This window comes from Anser brachyrhynchus (assembly GCF_964034855.1).
Source record: "Anser brachyrhynchus genome assembly, chromosome: 1".
Taxonomy (NCBI): domain Eukaryota; kingdom Metazoa; phylum Chordata; class Aves; order Anseriformes; family Anatidae; genus Anser; species Anser brachyrhynchus.
This window is the reverse complement of record NC_137694.1, coordinates 13338146-13346628: the sequence shown is the minus strand read 5'-3', so window position 1 is coordinate 13346628 and position 8483 is coordinate 13338146. Positions and strand designations below refer to the sequence as shown.

Below are 8483 nucleotides of genomic sequence, written 5' to 3'. Positions count from 1 at the left end.
ACTGAGGAATAATAGCACTATAGGTTTGGGTCACGTCCAACAAAGTGTCAGATCCACAAACAGCGAGTACTTACTGCATAATGAGAACAAGGCTTGCTTTTTGTAGCCATAAATAGACTAATTCTATGTTATGATTAGTTAGGATTTTAAATCAGGAGGTTTGAAAATGCAGTTTTTGCTAAGGTATCAAGAAATAAAAGCCACTGTGCATTGCAAAAATATAAATTTGCACTTGATTTCCTGAAAAGGAAATTAATTCAAAACTGAACTTCTCTTGCTATTTTATAATGATTTAAAATATAAATTGAAGTAGTGTCTATAACTAAAAATAGTGGTGTTTTTTTTTTGATTATTTTAGTCTCCTACTAAAATTCTGAAAATGCCTAAGATTTTAGAATCTGGTATTATTTTAGAAACTTTCAAGTGTATTTTATATCTTGAAATGTGCTACAAAAGTATATGTAATACTAAATTGTAAGGTAGTAAAAGTCTGCAGTGTGTTAATAAAGACTCCTATGTATATCCCTGCATACACTGAGAGGATTCTCCTAACAAAAAAAATACGTGCAAAATGATAAAGAAATGAGGGTAATGGAGTAATGGCTTAGCTTCCCATTTCACAAAAACTTTCCAGAACCAAGGATGAAAGCAGATATGACAAGTCTTGTTCTTACTCTTCCTTCTCTGAGTGTCTGTCTCGTTTCTGACAATCACGCTGAGACTATGGGAAGTATTGCACAGTGATAACATGAAATTTGAAATGAGGGCTGAGGTTAGAGGACAGTTAAGAGCTATCTGCCTCTGAGTTACGTCTTCAAAGTACCAGTAATTGGTTATTTATTCCAAAAGCGAAACTCCTGCTTGTTCAGAAGTGCAAACATGAAGTGTAAGGACCTGCCTCTAGAAAGCATAATCTAACTGCAGTCAGAGAAGAGTGAGTGATCATCATCAAACTATGAAAACCACGGTCTTCCCCTTTCCAGTGGAATGAAGTGGATTTGCTCACCAGTATTTGAGCGCTCTTAAAGGCAGTCCACAGCTTCCTCCATTTTGGGTTTCCCCCCTGATTCTGGGTCATAACTGAGCACTTAAGTAAACAGTTAAAACCAAAAAGAGCATCAGATTGCATCACTATTGCAGAAAGCATTTTAATAGGACAGATTTTTTTTAATTATTTATTTATTTTTTAAAAAATTTTTCCTCACTGGATGAATTAAACCAAAGGGAACTTCTGTATGTATGGTTAACATTTCAGAATTAGAAAAATGTAGTGAAACTATAGTATAAGCATATAAATTATGCTAAAGAGTATTCTATAGACCAGGATATACATTCTGTGGAAGCCTGTTTTCTTTTCTTCATTTTAACATTACAGTTCTTTTTATATGAGTTCTTATTACTGCTGTAGAGCTTGAACATCTATTTAGAAAGCCCATCTGTAAAATGGGTGATTATGCTAATGGTTTTACAGGCAGCAACTTGAAGACCAGAACATTTAAAAAAATCATTAAAACCTAGGTGGACAGAAAAGTGGAAATTAAGCACGTCTTCTACTCTGTTGTCATAAAACAAAACTGTCTTTCTTATGGTTGAGTATTATGTTCTTGATAACAATACAGGATGAATTGTAGCTACGGCTTTTTTGTATAACATTTCAGAAATTAAGGTTGTGTCTTCATGGCATGGATGGTAAATACTTGTTGAATAATTTTATGTTAATCTTACAAAAAATAAGGATTTCCTTGGGTCCTCTTCAAAAGGTGTCCTAGTACATCATCAACAATCTCAAAGAAGTACCATAAAATCCTGATTTGTTTGTCCTACTTCTGAAGCTGACTGATAGAGATGGAATATTTTCTGCTGTTAAGAAAACAAAACTGAAAAAATAAAGAATATATAGGAATTGAATGTCATTTACTGACATATTAGACTGAGATTATACAACTAGAAAAGTTTGGTGAGAGGTTAAATTAGAAAGATGGAGATTTTCAAAGAAATTGACCTTTTTCTTGATGCCAAGATTTATGGCTTACTGATTTCCAGATGAACTATTTTGGCCCAAAGTATTTTAGAGCAGCCTATCAATTGCTGAAGTTAAGAACAGCTGGCTAAGAGATCACAAGGCACTGGGGAAAAATAAATTTGACCCGTTCATTTCTTGACGTGTTGCAGTGCTTGTGGGGATGTCAGAGAAGCTGTTGGCAGACATAGAGGCTTCACCAGGTTTCACCATCTGAGTTCCTCCTGCTCTGACTTCCTTGAGAGAATTCTCATTTTGGCAGTTACTGTCAAATTCTGGCATCTTCAGACATATCGAGCAGGAAAAGGGACCAGCATTTGAGAAGAAAATCTGAGCTGTGTTTATTAATTATCAAAGAAGAAGACTCATTGTTTATATTTCCTGATTACAAACTTGTGTAACCATAGGATAAGGCACACATACACTATTCTGTATTTTTAAAATGTGATAGTTCAGGAGTATGTAAATATAAGCTTTTTTGGACAGTGGAATACTAAAAGAAAAATAGCATGTGGAGGCAAGCCATCAGTGCAATAAGCCAAACATCTGAAAGTATGTCACAATTTATTTTACCATTCTTGACAAATTTGGAAAAAAAAAAATATTATAGTTCCTTGCACACCACAAGAGTACTTCCTCAATGCTGAACACTTATTTTCAAGTTCCTGCATTGACAATGTGTTGTTTGACAATAGTGGAATCACAGAAAAATGCTTCTTAAAACTCACTTCTGTGCTGCAGAGTGTTCTCTCTTGCAGGGTGGATTCCACAGAAACGATCTGTTCAGGGGGAGAAAGACAGAATTTAAAGCAGTCCTGTATGTGATAAGAAATAAGACAAAAACTGAATCAAAATTATGTTTTCCTATTCTTTGGAATTAAGAAACTATATAAAAAGATTAAATTAATTTTGACATTCTTACAAACATTTAATCATTTCACTACATTTTTTAAATCTGTGGGGACAGATCTTTACATGTGGTTTGCTCCATGTTTGTTTTGGTATAGTTTCATTTTAGATATCAGCATACAGTTAAGAAAAGAACAATAAACCAGTCATTTACATATCAGACTGAGAACTCCTCACAGAGAGGGATTTATGTTTTATATTGGATCATTGCATTCACTTCTGATATAGCACGTGAAAAAAAAATATGTAAAAAACTATCTTACTGAGTCATGCAGAAAAAGTTGGTTTTGCAAAATTTTATAGCATCTTATAATAAATTTCAAAACATCCTGAATCCTCACAGTTCATCTGAATAAAGAGGTTAAAGAGGAACTTTATTCATCCAAAGCAAAGAATACAGTATTAAATTCCATGTGTGTCCTAATGGTGATTCTCTGGTGAGAATTCCAACAACACTGAAACTCCAAGTGAGTTGAGAAAGCAATTGTTTCACTAAAATGTGCATGAAATTTTGTATTCCTACCCCTAATCTCCAAGAGTGTCTTAAGTTTCATTGATAATCAACAGGGGCTTGAGTAAATAAATTCAATATTAAGATGTTATTGTTACTGTAGTAAATTAAAATAAGGCAAATACCTATGATATTGCAACAGCATTTTAATGTTCACTAACTTAATTGAATATTATCTGAATGCACGAAAACCGTTATCCAGCTTTAAGTTAAAAAGTGATTTAAATGAAAATAAATGAAACGATCAGTACAAGGGTATTATTATCTGCTTCAGTATAATTGTTTTTGGCTTGCATGGAGGAAAACACTAAATTGCTGCTATTTGTGGTATCAAATTGCTATGTTAAGCAAACAGTGTTTTTCCAAAGAGATTAAAAATCCTTTAGACTACAGTTAACATTTTGCAATCATTACTGAATTTCAGAAACAGATGTGCTACTTCTGTCCCTAAACATTGTTGAGTTTGATCTGATTACCTGCTAGATGCTGTCTATCCTTTTCAGAATGGGAATTCCACTTAACTTTAGGCACCTTACTGAAGGAAAATTACCTTAATTTGTCTGTATAACAGTTAGCATCAGTTCTCTCACAAGAGAAACCTTTTCTGATATCCATAAAAAGCATACACATGCTTTTCTCTCCTTTATGCATTTATAGGAAGGTATCAACACAACACGCCATTTCAGATCTTTTAAGCTAGCATTGAAACAGCATATTGCTGCCTAATATTTCCTGGCTGTGTAGCCCTCCAGTTCCCTTCTTGTTCTTATCATTGAGAAACTTGCTCTTATGATCTTTTGAAGCTTTGGCTTGTTTCCTCAATGTTTCTTCTAGGATCATTTTTCATCCTACTGCAGCCTCTCATGGTCAAGTCATATCCAGAGACCTTCGTGCAAGATTACTACTATCCTGGTATGAGGCCCATGTCTGACCACTGCAGGACCTGACATCTCTTGTAACCCTGTACATTTGAGAACTGCGAATTCAAACTCCAGGATTACTTGATGGAAATGGACTCTTCTCAGATTATTTTATTTCCCTGTCTGATGATAGATATTTGATAGCTAAAAGCCATTAATAGACCAGGTTCTTATATCACTTAAGACCATTTTTCTATTTTTTGACAGTCTGTTTAGAAGTCGTATCTTGCCCCTGCACTGGACTGCCCCCTCCACCCCTAAAATGTTGCTCTCTTACTTTCTTCAGCTATTTCTTGAAATATAGCTGTTTTCAGAGCAGCTGCTCCATGACAGACCTGGCCTTGAATACAAGCAGCTGACAGAGGGTAGTTGATTGGATTTGTATCACCACATGTTGCCTGCAGGCTGTTACAGACCACTGTAGGAAAAACATTGATGCTCCACTTGCATCCACAGTACTAAGAGTGTCACTTGAGCCACACTGTATTCCTTGTGTGTGGACATGAGACCTGCACAAATGCTTCAGGCCTGAGAACACATAAAGAGCAAGCCAACCTGGCTGTAAGTTAAAAGATGGGGCATTATGCCAGAAAAGAAAAGGCAGTCTGCCTTGACTGTAGCTTAAAGAGTCAGATAGTTAAGGAAAAACAAACAAACAAGCAAACAAAACACAGCCACCAAACCTCAGACACAAAAGGATCCAAATCGTTAAGTTTCCAAAAACAAAAAGAGATGGAAACCCAGTGCATTAAACTCCTTGCTCAATGCTAGAGTGGAAGGAAAGCAGGTTTGACTCTTGCTTCCACTGACATGTAGTTGTGGGGAGCAGTCAAATGTGCTACAGAGGGTAGAGGTTGCAAGTGCAAGAGCTGGAAGCATTTTCTAGTGCAATGTCACCATACTGTAGTGTGATGGATCAGTAGCTACTGCTTAGCTTCTGGCTTTCTTTCCTGTGACTACCTCCTGTCTGCTAAAGGTGTTCGCTGTCAGACAAAACATATGCCCTAAGTAAACCCAGTGCTTTACACTGCTGCTCCCCTTAACTTGGCAAATCAGGCAGCAGTTGGAGTCCCTCCCAGTACACTTCATCTTTGAAGTTTCCTCCTTTTGGATTCATGTCCCCATAGACCTTACTTGGTACCTAATAGTACATGCCAGACAGTTCTTTTGTGGATGTTTTCCAAGTGAATGACTCGCGTAGTACAACGCTGGAGGCTGAGCTGCGCAAGATTGTTATTTGTGTCATAACTCTTCATGCAAAACACCTTCAACTTCTATAGTAAAGTAGCATTGCTTGACATTTTAATATTAACTAGAACTGACAATCTGTTTTGCCACATCCTTTTATTACTGCTGGGATATCCTCCCAATTCCAGTACTCTGGGAAATAGTGAGATCACTACATGTGAATATCAAGGACAACCTTTTCTCATGTGGTTCGCATCCATGATATCTGTAGAACAAGTGGCTAAAAGGAAACTGTCCTGTCCTTTACACAGGATTTATATGTTAAAGGAGCTACTTTGTATGCCCAAGACCGAGCTGCCCAAATATAATGAATATATGGAGAATTCCAGTTATTTATATAGTGCTCACAGTTTAGAAGTTATTATTAGAATGGGTTATAATAACTATTTATTCAAAATTGTAACATGCAGTAATGTATGCAGACTGTTTGCTGATCCTTTGTTATATGACAGCATAGGTATATGAATATTTTATTTCACTTTTTTCCCTTCAAAGGCTCTGGTTTAAAAATGTTGACAGATAATGCCTGTTGTGTTTCTTGACTCTCCACATCTTTCTGATCCAACTTTTAAAGCCCTTGCTGAATGTAAACTCGTTAAGGTCAGGATTGAAGGTTAGTATAATATTTCACAAAATTATTAGAATGATTTTGAAAATTCATCCACATCATTTGAAATCAGTAAGAATCTGTCAACTGATTTTACTGGATATTTGGATCAGGCCCCTAATGTATGTCAGACGTGTAACTTACGTCTTTATATATTTCAATGGGAAATGACCAAATTACTGATTTGCATTTCAAGTTGATAAGTAAACGCTGCCCATACATCAGGCTTATTCATATTGCTCGTTGCCAGAAGATAGATGTTGGTCTTAAGATGATTTCACAACTGAAGTATATTCATGTCCTGAGTGTAGCAGACAGCTTATCGCACCCAGTTTTCTGCAAAACATTCTAAAAGAATTTTAGTGAAGTTAATTATGCTCATCGTAAGTCCTATTAGCATATATTTCAATTTTAAAAATAAAGCCTTGCCATATTAATACATATATATTAACATTTTTTTAAAATTATACAAGTAGTTCTTTTTTCCTGTACCATGTTTTCAAAAAAACATTAATTATTACACCAGTTCAAACAAAAGACTCAACAGTAGAAGTTATATTACTTAAAAGTTACGGCACATTTTAGTGCTGGAATAGGGCTTCGAAGAAGATGAAAAAGATAACAAAAGACAATGCAAGAACTAGAGCTGTCTTAAAATTTGGCTATTGTTTACATTTGTGAATACTTTTTTTTTTGTACAATTATGAAGACAACATAGTCTGTTATGTTGTAGAGGAAGGATGTATTTGGTGTGAAGACTGTTTTCCATTTCAGATGTATCATGCATCAGTAAAAAAAAAAAAAGAACAAAGAAAGAGCTTCCAAAGTTGCACTCTTGTTCCCAGTTTTGTGGCACGGTAATAGTGTCAAGGGTGGGTGGGAAAAGGGAAGGCAAAATCTACATGTATTTCAAAATCAACAGAACTATAAAATAATACAAGGAAGCTAGAACTGCTGCTTCTCGTAACATTTCTGACATCATTTTAGGGATTAGTTTTAGGGATTCTGCTTTAATATGTATCTAAGTACTTTTTGTGCCTGCTGATGCTGTGTAAAAATCTGATAACATTGCGTGCATAGATGCACTGAGAAGTGCTGGAGTAATACCATGACATCATGTTGGTAATTCAGTTGTGCAGATGGGACAGCTGCCTGAATTTTCTGGATTAACATTTAGAAGGCTGGATTTTCCAGTCTGTTGGCCAGATGGTTTCTTGGGCTGTGAGTGTGTTTGTACATGTTTCTACTACCTCTAACGCTAAAGAATTGCTGTATTGCATTAACAAAACTTTTAAAGCAATTATAAAGCTATTGTAAAACTCTGTATTTTGTTTTATTACTTTTGCAGACATTTGTAAAAGTTTCAGCATTGCCAAATTTATAGATTGTAACAAATCAAAACTTTGTAAAGAGTTTTCTTAAGAAAAGAAATATGAGACTACCAAAGGGGAAATCTTAGTGTTTTTGTTGTTGTTGTTGTTGTTGTTTCTTTCTCTTATTTGGAGAGTATTTTCATATAAGAATTCACTCTGAATTAGAAACATTTAGCATTTATGACAGAAATCAAGGGAAGCACCATAATGGTAACAGGATCTTAAGAACAGATTTTGAAATGTTTAGTTTATAGGATGTTAAAACTCTTTGTCGGTTTCCTATTTTTTCATTGACTTCTTAGTCTAAAAGTCTAACTTTTTCTAACTTTAGAGTCATATGGATTTATTTTATTTTATTTTATTTTGAGAAATGAATGGGACAGAAAGAGCAAATCTAACAATTCAGAATGCTTACTATTATAGGAAGTGTTTGACTACATATGAATAATGAAGAAAGAAACTGGTCATAATTATTAAAATTAAGAAACAATAGATATGAGTAAAAAGTTGGCTAAAAGTTGACACAGGCAATGCGGTGATTCACACCCTTGCCATATTTTCCCCATTTATGTTTGTCATCTTCATGTATGATAATCCAAGTGAAGCAGTGTGTGATCTGTGTTTTTATATGGTTCATCAGCTGACTGGAGAAACTTAGTATGTGTGTTCACTGCACAATTATTTCAGCAGTACTATTCTTACCTATGCTTTTTTTTTAGGACTTTGGGATTTGCAGTGATTGTTCTGCAACAAACTGTATAAGCCAAAATATGATTCTGTCCTAGAGAAATCTGGGATAGCTTGTTTGTCCATCAGGGAACACAGAAGAAATCTTGAACTTTAGCAGGAACCGAGCCTGCTGCAGTTCAAGAAGCGTTTGGACAACACTCTCAGA

General features: G+C 35.2%; 1 protein-coding gene across 1 annotated transcript in view; it reads left to right on the top strand.

The window, feature by feature from the left end:
* The window catches only part of FBXL13 (F-box and leucine rich repeat protein 13), a 52728-nt gene that overhangs the window by 7541 nt on the left and 36704 nt on the right, over window positions 1-8483 (top strand). The gene's annotated exons all lie outside the window — the stretch shown is intronic.